The sequence below is a fragment of the Dipodomys ordii genome, unplaced genomic scaffold, assembly GCF_000151885.1.
Source record: "Dipodomys ordii isolate 6190 unplaced genomic scaffold, Dord_2.0 Scaffold3, whole genome shotgun sequence".
NCBI lineage: Eukaryota > Metazoa > Chordata > Mammalia > Rodentia > Heteromyidae > Dipodomys > Dipodomys ordii.
Window position 1 is genome coordinate 4275733 of NW_012267219.1, and position 18817 is coordinate 4294549.

An 18817-nucleotide genomic window follows, 5' to 3' on the forward strand; every position below is an offset into this window, starting at 1 on the left:
GTGTATTGCTATACAAAGGCTACTATGTGAGTTTGGAGGTCATGAGCGTTATCTATTTAGTTTTAGTCTCAAGAGCATTTTAAAGCATTGACAAAAATGTAACATGTCATTGGGGTTTTATGCCATCATTATTTAAAATCTTATTAAAGACTGTATTGTTCAGAATATGTTTTCATGATAAATAAAGAGTAAAATTTCAGCATTTTCCTCTTACACAAGCTAACTGGTTTTTCTTCAAGCAATTCCATTTTGTCACTACTCCATCAGAAATACAGTACTGCAAGGAAGAGAGGCAGAAGTAAGTCCAGGAAGCCTCAACTCCCATTACCTAAAAATTATAAGCCATTTCAACTCATACTCTAGTACTTAGAAAAACACAAGCTTCTGGAAGTGGTGGTGTGGCTTAAGTGTTAGTCCACTCTCCTTGAGCCAAAGAGTTCGAGGACAGCACCCAGGTCCATAGTTCAAGCCCCACGACCAATTTTTTTTAAAGGGAAGTAAAAATACAAGCTTCCAATATAAGTGGGAAGGAAGCCAAGGAATAAGGAACGATATGGACAATGGATTTTGTGAGCACCAAGAACCAGCCATTATTTGTTAGGTTTTTAAAGAGAGGTAGCCAAGTAAGAACAGCAGCACGCACATGGTATTCAGGTAAGGGGTAGGTTTATTCAGTAGACCTGGCGGGACCAGGCCAGGTTGGCACTCCACAAGGCTGGGAAAAGCCTGGGAAAGACCTGAGAAAGAGAGATAGCTGGGAAAAGAGGTGGGAAAGTGCTGGGAAAGAGGTGGGAAAGAGAGAGAGCTGGGAAAGAGAGCAGAGAAAGAGAGAGCTGGGAAAAGGAGCTAAGAGAGCTGGGAAAGAGAAGAGAAGGAAAGAGCAGAGAGAGGGCGTCTGGGCCTGGGCTAGGCCTTATCTAGGGTATGGGCGGAGAAAGGTGTGGCCACATCAAATTCAGATGTGACCTCAGCAGATGCAGATGTGACCTCTTCCAGGTGTGCCAGTTGCCTAGGTAACGCAGGTACTGGGTGGAGACTTTGCTGTGAGGAGGGTGGAGTCTGCTCCCCATCCAGGAGTGGACCTTACATTATTACCTTTCTATTAGTCAGAATTTGTGCTGAGTACTAGAAGATTTCAGAGAAGATTCTTATTTTATTTTATTTGGGGGTGGGGGTGGGGAATAGTGGACTTCACACTTGCAAAACAAGTGTTCTACCACCTGAGCCATTCCTCAAACCCTGCTGTTCTGTGTGTGTGTGTGTGTGTGTGTGTGTATTGGTTCTGGAGTTTGAACTCAGGGTCTAAGTGCTGACCCTGAGTTTTTGTGCTCAAGGCTTTAGCATTATCACTTGATTACTTGAGTTACAGTTATTCTTCCAGCTTTTTGATAGTTAACTAAAGATAAAAATCACATGGATTTTTCTACTTCATCTGGCTTTGAACCTCAATCATCAGCTCTCAGTCTTATTAGTAGTTAGGACCACAGGGGTGAGCGACAAGCCTGGATTCTGGTTATTTTTGAGAAGAGGTCTCAGTTTTTGTTGGGATCAGGAATTTGATCTGCTTGTTTGTGTTTCCAACAGTAGCTATATTGACAGATACCCACCACCCTCACACTTTTTGCCTAGGATGATCTAGAATCACGACCCTCCTGATCTCTACCACCTAAATAGCTAGGATTACAGGTGTGAGCCACTGGTGCTCAAACCATCTTTGTTTTCAAATAACCTAAAAGATTGACAAAGCAGATAAAATATTTTCTCTGGTAAAAGAATATTGTGAAGCCAAAAAAAATCACAATCCAAACTGAGGCATAAACTGTATTTTATGAGAAACTATTTTATAAAGGAAGTTAGAATCAATCTTCATGGGTTAATAAGGAGTCCCTGAAATGCTACCAAACTGATGATCCAGTTGCTGGCCCTAAAGGGGGTGAAAGATTTAGAGAAGTTTGATATAGATTGAAGTTTAAAGAATGAGAATTGACAGAAAGATGTGAGAAGAAATTGTATCTCTGATTCGTGAATGTGAGGTAAGCTGGGGAGAAGGCTGTGGCTATCCCGGCACTTAGGATTTTCGGCTTTGTATGTCATACATGTACTCACTGATGAACTGATTTGTGGACTATGAGTTTCTGAAAAGGGCACTATATCATATTCTTTTTTTTTCTCCTATTATTGTTTCACTGTATGGGTAGATATCTAGGAGAAATTTTTTCAAATTTGTTCAAAGCCAGCCTGGGCAGGAAAGTCCTTGAGACTCTTATCTCCAATAAACTACTCAAAAAAAGCCAGAAGTGGCACTGTGGCTCAAGTGGTAGAGTGCTAGCCTTGAGCAAAAAGAAACTCAGGGACAGCACTCAGGCTAAGTTCAAGCCCCGGAACTGGCACATACACAAAAAAAGCAAACTTGCTAACGTATGGCTTAATGCTGTCAGTAGTGATGGATAACTATAGGCCAAGAACAAAGATTGTTCTAAAAAGGAGAGCGGGCATAAAAGAAAAATTAAAAGAGAAGGGAAAAGGCAAAGGGCGGAAATTCAGGACATGTATCATCTTTGTTCTTCTTCCTTTTTGGAAAGGATAGAAAAATGACGCCTGAGCTGGAACAATATGTCAATGGCCAATGCTCAAGTTTGTGACCTTGAAGTGTGTCTTTATGTTCTTTCATCCAAAGTTTATCATCCTTTTTTTAACCTTAAGATGAAATGTTTATAATCATGGTTAGACAGTCTCTCCTTTTCAAATACTTAGTACGTGTTATATAAATATTTGCAGGTTTTAGGATTAAACGCTACAGCTCTTTAAAGACTATTCTGCCCTAGATTTTTGGTTTTCAGAACACATCTTTGTTCCAAACATTTTGAAGTTATTAATAACCAACATTGTTTCCTCTCTGTAGTGAATATGATTGAATACTGACATTATGTGCTAACATAGTGTATACTAGCATATTGTGCTATTGAACATTAATATGGTGTGTACTGGCATGGTATGTTATTGAATATGAACATGGTGTGTACTGATCTAGTGTTATTGAATGTTAACATAGTGTGTACTGGCATAGTGTGCTATTAAAAGCTGACATAGTGTATACTGACGTAGTGTGCTATGAAATACAGACATGATGTGTTATTGATATGGTAGGCTATTAAATAGAAATATATTGAATGTACGTGTGCTGTGAAATAATGTGAAAGGTTAAATGAGTAGTCAGAAGTTAGAAGCTAGAATTATGGAATGGGTAGATAAGAAGGCACCCAGAGAGGCCGCAGAGCCATCACCAAGCCAGCCAGGCCCTCATCCATAACCAGACCTTGACCAGAAGCACAGCTTGTCACCAAAGACAACCCTGGTAATCAGACATAGCCAGAAACGAAGGGCCAGCCTAAAACATACAAAAACCCAGGGCAGCAGAGACCTAGCAAAGTGGCCACTTCTTCCTTCAGTGGCTCAGAGCAGCCCTGAGGATACACTCAATAGACTCCCCTAGACCTCCGGACCAAGTGACCTGCCACTTGAGCTTCCCTGGGTGTGGGGCATGCTTAGGAGGCTTAGGCCTCGGAGTTAGTCATTGGTCTGGATGGTATTTGAAGTGCTTAAATAAACTAGGTGAACCATTAAGTCTAAGCATATTGCTATAGATATGCAAATTCGTCACACTCTCCTAACATCTTCCAGTCCCTTCATGTGTCATCTGACTTACATCTTAGGAAAACAATAAAAAGTTGACATCATTTCTATTTTGCAGCTTTGGATACTGAACTTTAAAGCTTTGTACCTGTCCCTGGTCTAGTTTTGGCAAAATAAGGTCATGTGAACTTCCCAAGTGGTTTTTATACCTCTATGTTAATCTCCAATCTATAATATATTAATAACCATGAGTATCTATCTTAGTAGAAAACTGTACTACAAATTCTTAAAACAAGTTCTGTAGCTCTGTGTCAGAGTGTGGGCCTAGCAAGTACAAAATGCTAAGTTCAGTCCTTCACACTGCCAGAAAACAAAGTATGAAGCCAAGTTCTCAATTGCAAACCTCCAGTTATTCTTCTGGGCAGTTTCTTTATCTCTAAGTAGCAATTCAAGTTAAAGAAAATTTAAAAATATATGTGCTTACATGTTTATTTTCAGCCCTTCCTCTTTCTAACTTCCCCAACAAGTGGATTTTAGACAGGGAAAGAAACCAAACCAGTAAATGTAGGGAAAGACCATTTTCCTCAGTAGTATTATTTGTGGCCAAATAACTGGATCCCTTCTTGGAGAATTAAATAATTGGAGTAACTAATATTAAAGGCAACTATTCACAATGACTTCCTTTTTTTCTTCTTCTTGTTTCTTCTTTTCCTTTCAAGGGCTGCTCTGTGTGCCTTTCTTCTTAATGAGTTTATCTTTATCTGGGTAAGATGTGGCTGAGAAGTCTCCACCGCCCCCTTTCACCCCACTCCAAGCCCTGACTCTCCCTCAAAAGTCCTTAAGTCAATAAACCTCTCAACCCTTTCTATCAATGAGCTCCTAATGAGGATTTTCTTGTTCCTCTGCTTTCTGCCCAGAGTCTTTCTTCCAGAGGTTGCTCAACAAGGCAAGCTGAAGCTACCTCTCACCTGCCTCCCAAGTTAGGCGCCAAAGACTTTTGCAAAACAAAACAAAACACAACACAAAACAAAACCAAACGTGTCTGGGCCAATGGGGAACCGGAGATCTCTCCGGGTCAAAACTAAAATCCGAAGTGGAGTGCCACAAGCCATCCTTGAGAAAGCGCCTCTAGCATTGACAGCGGCTCAGAGCATGCTCAGTCTGTCTCCTCTCACCCACCCTCCCCTCCCCGTAGCGGCCCCACCCCCACCCCCCTCCAAGCCCGAGCCCAACCCGCGCCTAGCCCACGCCCAGCCCCGCGGTCCTCCTTCCTGCACCCCTGGCCCAGCGCGCGCTCCCGGGCACCCGCGAACGCGTTCTTCATTCCGCCTCACCCCGCGTCCTTCTCTCCTCCTCCTCCTCCCCCTCCCCCTCCTCTCCCTTCACCTCCTCCTCCTTCTCCTCCTCCTCCTCCTCCTCCTCCTCCTCGGGCTGCAGCGGGCGAGGACACGTCAGGGGACATAAATAAATAAATAATTCCATTCACCGGGTGACAGCGTGGTGAACCGGCTGCAGCGCTGGGCGAGGGGGGGCAGGAAGTGGAGAACTGCGGCGCCCACCCGGTGCCAGAATCAGGTAAAGTGAACACCCCCCCCCGCCCCCAGGGAGGATCGGGATTGGGGGGGGGAGGGAGAAGAGGAGGAGGGGTGAAGAGGAGGAGGAGAAGAGAAAAGTGTGCAAGGCGTCCTTGATCCGAGCTGCCAGAAGAGCCTCACTGGTGTGGTGGACGAATAACGAGCAGCCGTGACACAACGGGCTGTTGTCGCACGCTTAGCAAATGCGCCCTTATATAGACACAGAAAAAATCCACCCCATCGCTGCAGCCGCCCGGAGTGCTGCTGGCCTGGGCCGCGTGTGCGCGCGGACAGGGGCGCGGGAGCCGCAGGGGCTGGGGCGGGGGGGGGGCAGGGAGCGCGCGCCCGGGTGGTGGACCTGTGGGGTCCCCAGTGGGGCGCGAACCTTGACTTGGTCATAGGCCAACAGCTGTCCGCGCTCTCAACTGGGCGCTTCATAAGTGCTGCTGTGCACTGCTGTCCCCTGGTCCCCACCAGGAATGTCCCCAATGACCCTTCCCCAGCATCTCACTCGGGACCTGAGCACTCTGGGGTGGAGTCCTTAGCGCAGTGGGTGGAGACGGGGTTGGCGCGAGAGGGAGTGTAGGAAACGGTCTGTTTTGCTTTGGGTTTTTTCTTTTTTCTCTTTTTTAGCAGATGATTCAAGAGGCTGGAAGGAAGGAGAGGATGAAACACTTGGGTGTTGTCTTCCTTCTGTTTTGGTCCCTAGGCAGCTGGGTGGAGGGGGAGGCAGACAGAAAGGTGGATGCGGGCAAGGCCTGGGGTGGAGGCAAAGGGTTGTGGGGACCTGGTGAAGCCGGGAAGGGCCTGTACTGGCAGGGCTTATGCAGGGCTTCTAGGTTCTCTGCGTCACACTTGGGCCATTGGTCCTGGTCAGGTAGTGCCGGTAGCTGAGAGCCTGCTCACGTGTCAACTGTCTCTTTGCTCTTAAGATTTTATATCGCATCTCACCTCTTCATCCCTTTTCTACTTCAGCTCCTTAAATCTTTCTAAGGCCACTTTTTTTTTCTGGGTAGGACCAGGGAAGGAATTTTGTGATATTTTTTTCTTTCAGGAAAATTATACTCTCTCTCTCTCTGTCACACACACACACACACACACACACACACACACACACAGAGCAGAAAATAATACTGTCCTGCACGTGTCTCATTTCCTTTTCTGGGGGTATTCCTTTCTCTCTTAGATCCAAAAAGAGATGCAGCAGAGGAATAAAAATAGCCGGCAATGATAAGCATTGCATGTAAAAAGGAGACTGAGAAAGAGGAAATCGTAGGCTCTTTCCTGGCACCACAGGCTTCCTGGCTTATGCCCACGTAGAACTCACTTGCAAAGTTTTAACCTTCAGGCTAGTTTGAATGTGCCTGTGTCCCTGAACTACCAGTGAACTTAGGGAAAACTGGCTGCAAACTTCCGAGGTGGGTGTGAGCTGCCAAGGGCAGATGAGGGTTGACCAAGGTGACTCATGTTTAGCTCTGGTGAAGCAATCCCAGCTCCGCTTTCTGTGTCTGAGCACATCGCAGAATCACTCCGAAGTGAGGGCAATTGAATGAGCTCAGTGAAAGCAACGTTGTAACCATAGGTGACTGTAATGTCTTGTGTAACATTTCCTGAAGTCAGAAAGCACTTTTTTTTTTTTTGGTATATTGTCACATGAACAGTTTGTAGTTATCTACTGTGTACTTCTCCTGCAGTGTGTTTTAATTGTGAGGAGTGGTTTGAAATTGTAACACTAGTTTCTAATGTCCAAATTAGTACATCTACCTTTAAATTTGCTCAGGTTATTTCTAGATAGGGTGCACTTAACTCTATTACAGCATCTGGCTTGTATTTTTAGCGTTGAGCCCTCTTAGAGCTCCAGAGGGCAAAATGAACTAAAGCCATACCTCTTATGGAGAATTATATTCCCAGATGTGAAGGTGAAATAAAAAGGTGTCTCCTGAACGTGCCATGAATGCTGGATTTAAGCACCAGTTTGGGGGAGATTCGAAGCAAAGAAAGGAAGTAAATGCCTAGTGAGACCAAGACTTTTAAGTTTCTACACATTTTAGTAAGGCTGAACTAATTATGAGTAATCTTAGGTTCATTTTTATTATCCATAAAGTGGGATTGGTTGGACCTACCTGAAGAACATTGTGATGAATAAACCAGAAAAAAAATGCAAAAAACTAGGTATTGCTGACTTCTATGTTGATTCTAGACACCTTATAGGGATTACTATAATGAATGAATTGAAATCTGAGTCACCTAAAGTAATCTTTCTTGTATCACATTTCCATTTCCTTTCCCCCCTCAAACATATGTAATACACATACAATACACACCCACCCCCACCCCACACACACATTAAAGAGTTTAGCAGTTGTAAGAAATGTTTCTAAAATCTACCAACAGGCAGATTTGAGAAAGTCCTTGGCTTCAGAAATGTACATATTCACCCTCATTTGTCTGTTAAGGAAGACCATGCAGAAACAATAATGAAGATTTTTCTCCTGTTCTGAGAGGAGGATACTTCTTCCCTGCAGACTATTTTTGCCAATGCCATGAATCAATTTCTAGTGTTTTAGAGACTAGATTGAGCTACAATTTTTCTATACTTTGGGCAGACCAACTCACTCATTCCTCAAAGCCTGAAATACAGTAATATTGTTTAACCTTTCTAGAAAGTGCAGCATACATGTGCCACTGCTTTCTGGCAACACATGAAAAACCTATGAGGTACATTTTTTCATAGCCATACTTGCAGAAGAGGGGTTTTGGCATAATTACATGACTTTCTCTGCAGGTATGACCAATGCTTTAGTTCATTTTTGTGTTGCTTTAACAAAACACTTGTTGCTAGATAAGAATTAGAGTAATTTGGTTCATGAGACTGACAACTGGAAGGTACAAATAGCATGGTGCTAGCATCTTCAACAGCATCTCAATAGAACAGAGAAGTAGAAGGGAAAGTGGTACATTTCAAAGAGGTTCAAGTACTGTGGCAGTGGCTTTGTCTTTATGCTAGCTAGTCAATTTCTCATGTATCTAATTCAGTCTTGTCAGTTGGGCATGAATCCTTTAAGAGTGAGGTGCTATGTCTCCAAATATCCCTTAAAGGCCTTAGAATATACCAACATCATTTTGTAGGGGGGGATGAAACATCAGCATGGATTTGGATAGGAACAAGACATGTTCAATCCACAGCATATACTAATTGGTCAAGTTGGGACAAGTTCCCAGACAATCTGTCCAGCCTTAACCAGTACAGAGAGCTTATTTGCACTTTCCGAGAAACTACTCAGGGAAAGGACATTGTCTACAGGCTTTTTCATTGTGTATTGCCATTATGGTAACACTGAACAACTGATTATAGGAAGAGTGAAAAAAAAGTGTAATGGAAGCAGATACAGAGGGAAAAAGGAAGAGAAAGAAACTGGGACAGAGAGAGTTAAGTGTCTTCTGCCTTTAACTCTGAAGCTAGCCTGAAATCACAAAAGGACTCTGTCTCCAAGGCAGGGTAGTTAAACCTCTTCACTTTGAATTCAACAAGTCATCAGTTTATAGTGATCATCCGTGAGAACTAGTTAAGTATTTTGAGGTGGTGACAGATTAACAAAACATCAAAAGAAAATTACCTAACATCAAAAGAAAATTACTCAACGTGAACAAGGAAAAGAAAAGGAATGAAGAGAAAGAGGAAAAAATGAAGGAAGAATGGGGTGAAATAAAAACAAGAGAAAGATAAAGAAAGAAAAAGGAAGGAAAGAAGGGAGGAAGGAAGGATTGAAAGAAAAAGTCTCCCTGCATTTGCACTTATTGTAGTAAACTGGGTCTCTTTAAACTGTTTTACCTAGAATTATAGTTTATCCTATTCCTCATCCTGAGCCATATATCTATAAGATGTGACTATATAAAACTTCTGTGGATCTAGGTATGTGAGAATGAATAAGAAGATGTAGGAACTAAAATATCTAGGTTGTCTAAACTATGATCTTGAACTCTGCCACTTAACCAGCTACAACAAACTGCAGAACCTTTCTAAATCTTCAATTCTTAATTGTCTAAGTGATAATTACCAATTTTGTATATTGGTTGCAAAGATTTAAACGTGATACTGTTTGTAAAACTGTACATACTAGTTCACTAGCAATAATACATAGTAGTTGTTGAAAGTATTACATATTTGACCTTATAGCTTTTAGGTTGTTATAAGGATCATGGATTTATTCTTCCAAACAGATTTTTGGAAGCCCCTTGAAGTCCCAGCTCTCTCATTAGATTAGATACCATTGCTAAATCGCATAATAAATCAGTAAGTAGAGTCCTTTTGAGGGGTCATCTGGATGACCTCAAAATTGGATCAAAGTGACTAGGAAACATGTTGGAAACCACATACTAACAATTCTTTATCACATAAAGCCTCAAATCCATCTTTGTGATGAATCATCTGAGTGGTGAACCTCAAGGCTTAGTGAACCTACCTGGAAGACCCCAGAGCCTATAGTCACAGTATGAGATAATAGCCTAATATGGACTGTTGTCTAGAAGAAAAAATAGCATTTGCCACATTTTAAAAACCAAAATAACATGGAGAACTTCCCATAAGAGCTGTAATAATCAAGAGACATGGAAAAGGGGTTAAGGATGGGACAATCTGATAGAGAATTTGCCTTATATGAGAGAAGCTCTGGGTTTCAGAAGCAGAATTGAAAACAAGGGAGATAGAAGAGAAAAGAAAAAAAAGGAAGAAAAAAGACAGCAACAAATACCTTGGAAAAATATTACTCACAAGTTGAAAAAATTGAAATCAGTTCTAATAAAATGAATCTAGCTACAAACAGACAACTCGTACCTCAATAGACCAGAGACAATTTCAACATATTGGCAAATAATCAGTGTTAGTAATCGATATGCATACTATATTCAAATAAGGTTCCAGACTGAATGCCAAAACTCTGATTTAATATTCATTAAAATCCCAAAGGATTTCATGGAAATCTTGGAAAGATTCTCATAGGAATTTTAATAAAAGGTATTCTATGCAGTTTTTAAGTAATTGCAGAAAAATATCTTTGTGGCTCAACTATTAAAAAAACTTGAAGAAATTCTTATAATACTTGGTATGAAAATAGATAAAGATTTGATAAAATGTTGGAAACTTACTTGAAGCATATGCAATTTCCCCACCTAAGAATGCACTGATAGGTATTTACCCAGAACCAGAGTCTAATCAGCTCTGCTTACTCTGTGGAAGAATGTCACAGTCAGATTTGTGTCACTACAATAAAATACCCGAGGCAGCTGACTTTTAACGAGAAAGTGTTATTTATTTATTTATTGTTGCTCACAGTTTTAAACGTACAAGGATCAGATAGAGCTGGTAGATATCAATTTGGGATTTGTTGAGAGTTGGCAGAGAGTGGCATATCATGGTGAGAGTGTATGCAGAAGGAAAGGGTCACGTAGGAAATGAGAGGAGGAAAGGAGACACATAGACAGACCGGCAGACAGACAGACACACTGGGGTCCCAGGACCCTCTCTCTCTATAAAGGCATGCCCCACAATGATCAAACAACCTCCCACTTTTATAAGTCCTTCCTCCAAATATTGCTGTTGTGGGGTTCTCACCTTTTGTTTATGACTCTTTGGGGAGACATTAAACATGGAAGCCTTTGCAAATGGTAATCTATATGAAGCAATTCCCTTCTGAATAATTGCCTTGAAGTCCCATTCTATTGGAACTGGATTAGATATGAATAATAACCAACTAAATGACATGTATTTGACAGTTTCTAGGAACTGGACTATAGTAACATATGCCTTTTTTGACTATGCACTTTCTAAAATTTCACACTCTGAAGTTCAACTCCATTCTTCTCAAATATGCCCAAATCTTGTGTTCAGGCTGGTTATAACCAATTATCACAGAGTAGATGATTTACAAACAATAGAAATTCATTCCTTGCAGTTCGGGAGGCTGGGTGGAAACTTGAGATTGGGGTGTGAGCATGGTTGGGTTTTGGTGGGGGTCTTATTCCAGGTCACAGATTTTAGTTTTTTTCTATCTTCATGTGATGAGAAGAGAGTGAGACGTGTCTGCCCCATTCCCATGACTCTCTCATGATCTACTCACCTCTCCAAGGTTCTGACCACCCTATTAATGTCATTGCCCCTGGGTAAGAATTTCAAAGTAGGAGCAGGAAGACATTCCCTCATCATTGTAGCCATTAAAAATAAACAAATAAAACCCTGTACTTCTTACTAGCTTCCTTTGTAGAATGAGACCACAAGTGATGGAAAGGTGTGGTCAACATGATCAGATTGAGAATGTTTAAGGAATTACCCTTAGGATCAGAATATCCTCAGATAAAAGTTAGGGTTTTTTTTTTCCTTCACAAACAATAATAATCTTGTACAAGACACTCTGATTTAAAAGAATGGGTTGTTTATTCACAAAGTATAGGAAGTATTAGCATTAATGATCATTATATCGTGAATAATGATAACCTCATTGAGCCCCACACTTCCAAATCTTCATTTGCTTTAAACTGTCAGTGTCTTGCGGAAATGTTGGTGTCAGTTACTTCTTGAACTTTTTCTTTGATTCCCCTTTGCTGCTTGTCTTCCTCTTTGGTTAATCTTTGTGGCTTCTTCTCCCAGCTGTCCTTTGACCTCCTGATCAGTACAGAGTACCCATCCCTATTTTAGATTTTCCTTTGGTCTTATTCTGTTGATGGGCACAGCTCCTCTCTACCTGATCTCTATTTTTGCATCATTAGGAGTAACCCTCAACTCATGCAAACCTTGGCCTTAGAAGACATTGGCAGAAGTCTGCTGGACAGCTCCCTTTACTGTGCTGCTGATAACTTCAGTACCTTGAGGTCTATTCCTCTTTATTTCTCTTCTTTCTATTACCTGTGTTTATTTTTATTGGTTTAGTATTATTCTGGTGTAGAAGCTTTGGAGACCCCATCTTCCCTTCCTGACTTTGTGTCTAACAGTCAGTACCTAGGATTTGTCACTTACATACTGAAAGGCTTTCCACACCACATTCAAATGTCCTCTGAATCCTCAGTGCAGGTGAAAGGCGTTTGCTAAGATGGTGGTAACATTTCATCCCTAATGTCTTATTTATTTTAAACATTTAGTTATAGTTTCTTTGGTGTAAGTCTTCAGTTTCACGGTATACTACACATTTCTGGAGGGCAGGAATAATAACATATTCATATCTATGTGTCCTTTGGTGGATCCTGGAGCAGCAAGGAATTAGGGAACAAACAAGCGATGTTCTGCTTTCAGCTTCTTCAAAAAATGACATCAATGCTTATTTCAAGTACACATGCTCAACTTAAGAAAAGTTCCAATTATGACTGAAATCTTGTTCTTCCCAGAATGTTTACCCAGTTTTCTGGAGTTAGGAAAATAAATCGCTTTCTATGTTGAATGATAGCTTATACATATATGTTGATACTGATGTATTATCTCAATAGACTCTAGCCTGCCTGCCTGCCTTGCCTGCCTTGCCTGCCTGCCTGCCTTCCCTCCCTCCCTCCTTCCTTCCTTCCTTCCTTCCTTCCTTCCTTCCTTCCTTCCTTCCTTCCTTCCTTTCTTTCTTCCTTCCTTCCTTCCTGCTTTCATTTCTTCTCATTTCTGTGCTACTACTGGGGCTTGAACTCAGGACAATCTGTCTCAGCTTTCTTGCTCAGGGCCGTTGTTTTATTCCTTGATCTATTCCTCCAGCCCAAATTCCAGTGTCTTTTGTATTTTGGAAGCATTTAATTTAAAAAAAGTATGTAAGATTCTAGAATATTTTAGGGGTCAGAGTGAATATAAATATTGGAATATATGTTCGTGACACACCATTGATATAATCTCTTCAGGAAAAGTAGCTCAAGGTGTACATTGTGATCTGTTCCTGGGGTTATTATCTTAAAGCTGAACATTTTTTAGCCATGGCCCTCAGTGTAGTGAAAGAATTGATGATAGGAACTATCATCAATGAAAGGAACTACAGGAAACAATCGAAGAAAGGTCACTTTAAGTTTTGATTACAATGGGAGATTAGCCACTCCATAAAATTTTCTTCTTTATAATAAACCAAGTCAAAGTTACAACAACAAATGAACCCCATGTATGTGTACAGTAAATAAGTGTAGGGTTACTAGACTAAAGAAGGGCCTATTAGGTAAAATTATAGTATTCGCTTTTGAGTAAAAATAGCTTGCATTTATTGAACACTTCTGTATGTCAGGCATCATTTTAAGTACTTTAATCTTCAAAACTTTCAGAGGAAACCTGGTTATTACCCTCAGGTTCCACATGAGAGGATTAGTGCATCAGGGTGAAATAACCTGCCCAAGGTTACCTATATTGTGAATGACGATGTGGTCCAGATTTTAATCTATTCACCACAGTACACCTTTCACGATTAGTATTTTCAAATAATAATGCTCCAGTGGATTTTAAGACATTCTACAGGAAGGAAATTTGAAAGATGCTTAAAAATGATATTATTCAAGGACAATATATTTCGATCTGTTAAAAATACACAGTAAGCAGAAATGAAAAGCACCTTCCTTACTCAGAAGTGAACGAAATATTAACATATTAATGCCTCTGAACTTAAGGAGGCTGGAAAAACATTGTGGTAGCTGAAAGCAGAAGGTCCAGGATATCACTTTAACTTTGTTGCAAAATGGTTAGAGGTGGAGTGAGTGGGAAGGGAAGGGCTCCTATGGAAGTCCTGGGTGTGGATAGCAGTGCGTGTATGAACAGAGCAGAATCTGGAGAATTTGATGTGTAGATGGCAAATCTAAAGAAGGTGGAATGTGAAGGAAGCCCCTGACCTATATTAAACCAGAGAATGCAATTCCTTCACAGCTACTTATTCCTCTACTCAGATCGGCCAGAAATGATTTAAGATGTTAGTGAGATGACTTTGAATAAAGTAGGTAATTCCATTTTAGCCTTTAATTGCTCAAATAATTATACATAAAATCAAAGAAAGATTGAACTGTCCTTGAGTCAACTTTTTGTAGACTCCATCTGTTCAGGTCCAAAGTCATCTCTCCATAGTGTTTATTATTCTGTAGGTTCCTGGTTATTCTCTTCCCCATTTTTTCCATCTCTGTTGCATTATAGATCAGAGACTTTGGAGATGGGTAGATCTTTATGGAATTTGGACTTAGCTATTTCTGAGCTATTTGACTAAAATGTATATGTACATATTCATAGATGAGGTTTTTTCACCTTGAAAACTATTAGTAAAGCTTACTTTATGGTTTGTTGTCCAAGGGTAACTAATGCGTGTGACTAATGATAATTGCAATCATTTCCATTTATACCCTGCCTATATTTGGGAAAATTTTCAGGAAAATATTCTTTATTCCTCGGAATTTACATCTTCTGTGAAAGGATTTCTGTGTTATAGAATCAATCACATATCCTGAAGCAGGTAGGAGACTCACAAAGTATAAATACCATGTTGACTTTACAATAATGTATATATTTCAGTAAGTAAAATATAATGGGGTTTGAGAATATATAGGAGGATATTTAGTACAATATAGATGCTGCAAATTTCTGTACTGAGTTTTTCACTTAATATCCCAGGAGGATTATAAGATAAGAATTCTTAATATGTAATAGTGCATAGAAGCACATTTAAAAAGGACTACAAAGAGAAAGACAATCATTTCAATGTGTCTTAGAGATAGTCGCACACATTAAAACAGAAAACACATACCAATGCAATTACTAATACCATTTAAGCATCTCCTATGTGTTTGTACTCTCTGTAGAGCATGATTATCATATAAGATAGAATATATTCATTTACAGATAGGGAGAATAAGAACTCAGCCAGAAGAGACATCTTCAAGAGCCAATGTTTCAAGAGTTGTTGCAGAAGTTCAGGGATCATGCTGCTGGCTACCAGATATGGTGTCTGTTTCTTAAATCAATGCATACCAGTAAATAATTAAGCACTGTTTTCATTAAATATGATGCTCAGAGACCTGGACAAAATATGTGTAAGACTTTTTTTCTGATCCCTTGTCTTCCCCTGCACCCAAGAGACTATAATTTCAGAAATATTATGTTTGCATGCATGTTCATTAAATAAAAGTTAATCTAAAGTAGAATTAAGTATTAAAATAAATAATAGAATTATGAAATGATAATCCATATGTATATCACCTTTATAATAATAATTACAAATTCTAACCAAGAAAAAATGTAGAGGCTATACAGTTTAGAACAGAAGTTGGCAAGACTTTTTTTTTTTAATTGAAGCTAGACTAACCTGTTCCCTGATTCTGAAGAAAAAAGAAAAAAAAAGAACAACTTTTTGCATAAAGTGTTGAGACCTTTTATTTCCATGTTTTTTTTTGTGAGTACTTTCTAATTAAAGGGAAGAGTTGGAATGTTGTAACTTAGCTGCAAAGCTTAAAATATTTATTCTCTGGTGCTGGGAAGGTGGCTCAGTGGTAGAGTGCTTGCCTTGCATGCATGAGGCCCTGGGTTTGATTCCTCAGTACCGGATAAGCAGAAAAAGCCGGAAGTGGTGCTGTGGCTCGAGTGGTAGGACGCTAGCCTTGAGCTGAGAGCTGAAGGACAGGGTCTAGGCCCCATGCCCGGAATACACACACACACACACACACACACACACACACACACACACACACACACATATTTACTCTCTGGTGCATAAAAGAACAAAATCTAGGGTTTCAGAAGAGAGATAGTTTGTTCTGTGATGGGGAAATCAGAGGAGGCTTTAGGGAAGGAAGTGGAATGTGTCTTAGACTGGCTAAGTGAGGAGAGAAACTGATCACTGTAATTGCCACAAAACTCAAAACCAGAAGACCCAGGATAAATACAAAAGTCTTCAGGACAATATTAATGCATGTAAGTTATATAATGTAACCCATTTGCCTATAAGTATGTGTTTGTGCGTTCATCTAGAACATTTTCCTTAAACTTGATAAAAACTTTATATTTAACTCTTTAAAACAAGGGGATTATTTTACTCTGCAAACTATGATGCTAAATTGTGGTCCATGTAGAAATCATTTGGTAAATTATTATTTTTTTGTTGTAAGAGGAGACCACTTTTATTTCTCTCATGTTATCAATAGTTTTATAAACTACAGCATTAATAAATATGACTATAATATTTTCTCTAATTAATAGTTACAATAAAATAGATACTGTATACTGTGCATACAACTAAATGACAGCCTTATCGCATTAAAAATTTACAGTAGCTCAGAGAACTTAATTAAAAGCAAACAATTGACTTTAAAACTACAAAAGTAGCTACAGTAACACCAAGAAAGTAAAGTCTTTGGAAAGGAGACAATCTTGTAGATCAGGTGCACAATTGAAAAACTTACAAGGTATTCATTTCTGGAATTTTCCATTTAATACTTTGGGGCTTCAGGTGGACCTATGGTGGGGTATGACTGCATGAGCTTCATTTTGAACTTAAGGAGGCAGAGACTGCAGAACCACTTTCATCTTACTACTGAATAGGACAAAATGATGAGAAAGGAAAAGGTGAATGACTCAAAGGAAGCCACAGAGAGTGTAAGAAAATAGAAGAACATTGTCCCTTGTGGGCCATGTTAATGTCTCTATGGAGAGTAACATGGCCACTAAACCAGGGAGAGCATGCTAATTATACACAATAATAACCTGGTGCAGAGGATACATAGATGTCAGATCTAACATTCTTATGACATTGTTTCCATTTTATTATTCATTTTAAGTTATATATACTATTCATTTAAAACAAAACACTTTAATGAGAAAATATGTGAATATTTCTTGTACTTAGGTTTTTAAAACTAATAACATAGATTTGTTACTCTCAGTAAGAGACCTGAGTCTGTCTGATATGTGTGTGTTTATATTTGCAAAAGTTTCCCCAGAATGAAAGACATACCAAATGTCACTCATTTAGAAAATTAATTATGACTGTTCCTAAGACAGTTCAGTATTTATGATCAACATTATGCATATTTGGCCTGTAACTTTCATATAGGAGTGACTATTCCATCCAACTTTAATCTATTTTTAATTATTTCACTTTTTATGACTTTTATTTACTAGTTCTTGTCTCAAAGCAATAATAATGTCTGATCTGTTATACATTCAGATAAGGATGTGTAGTTTACAAAATATATAAAAATGCACTTTTTTTGGTGCCTAGTGTGTCTAAGGATTTTCAAAAGGATTTACCTAATGGGTTTTTGGAACTGGAAAGGAGAAAGAAAAGGCAGTTAACAGATTTGTTTCTAGTCTTGTACCCACAATAAGGCCATGAGGACTCTGAGATGTGTCACTCACAGAGTCATGTAACATCTGTGTATCCTGGACACTAATATCACAATCTAAGTTGGAAATTAGTACCACCTGGCCAGGCATACTAGGTATCAAGTCTTTATTTCCCTAATCCCCACTCCATGAGATCTTTTGCTTTGCCATTGATTATAACCTTTTGGGACTTTAGACTCTCTCATAAGAGGGATTGTCTGATAGGTTTGAAATCAGGTGTGTGGGAAAACATGCCAAAGTTAGCAGAAGTTCACCTGATGAATTTGTTGCCTCTGTGAAGTTAACTTCAATGTTGCACCAATAATGACATCAGCAGATCAGGAGTTAGGCTTCTCTTCATAGCTGTTCATGTCCTTGAAGTGTCGTTGATGGTGCTGTGGAATCTATGCCTGACCTTTTGCAAAAACAAACACCAAACAAACAAAAAAACAGTGTCCTAAACAATACAACGAAGCTTAAATAACTTCTTACTTCGTAAGTGAGGAGACTTTATTCTCCCTGAGCACTCCAAAGTACCAGAATGTTCTAAAGAGAGCCTGTTGGAGTCTGCTTGTTGCTTCATTTTGCACTCTGACCTGGTTCCTGCTCCATGACTTAACTCGGTTGGATCTTGGCATTAACTCTGGCCAGGACCTGGTGACTGTTCTCTGAAATGCCCTTCAATTTTACTGGAAGGGGAAACTACAAATAACAGTCATGGGAACCTAACAGTTCCCAGAAGCCAAGCTGACAAAGAAAGCATAAAGGACACCACCAGCATGAGGTCTGAAGTAACCGGCTTGCTCTTTACCCCCCTGGGCCTGTAACCTTTAGGTATAAATAGAGTTAGAGTTTCATTGTGCAGCAATAACACCAAGAGTTGGACGCACGTATTAAAGTATATACTGAATGTTGAAGCACCCTGATCATACTTAAATAGCATAATTTTTATGGGAATTCTTTCTTATTCTTCCGAGCAAGCTGTTATATCCTCTACTTTGGCAAATAATAAAAATAATAATAAAAATTAGACCACCACAGTAATAAAAAAATAATCATTTGCCATATGATTCAGACATTCTAGGTGGACAACTAAAGTTGTGTAAAAATACCTTTATTTTCTACAAGTTCTTTTTAAAAATTTATTACAGAGGCTGGGAAGGTGGCTCAGTGGTAGAGCGCTTGCCTTGCATGCCTGAGGCCCTGGGTTTGATTCCCCAGCACCACATAAGCAAAAAGAAAAAAGCCGGAAGTGGTGCTGTGGCTCAAGTGGTAGAGTGCTAGCCTTGAGCTGAAGAGCTGAGGGACA

General features: G+C 39.7%; 1 protein-coding gene across 1 annotated transcript in view; it reads left to right on the forward strand.

The window, feature by feature from the left end:
* Positions 1-5127: 5127 nt before the first annotated feature.
* The window catches only part of Slc16a7 (solute carrier family 16 (monocarboxylate transporter), member 7), a 145186-nt gene continuing 131496 nt past the window's right edge, over positions 5128-18817 (forward strand). The window contains exon 1 of the mRNA XM_013021840.1: positions 5128-5208. The gene's annotated coding sequence lies outside the window, so the exon portion shown is untranslated. The remainder of the gene's footprint in view (positions 5209-18817) is intronic.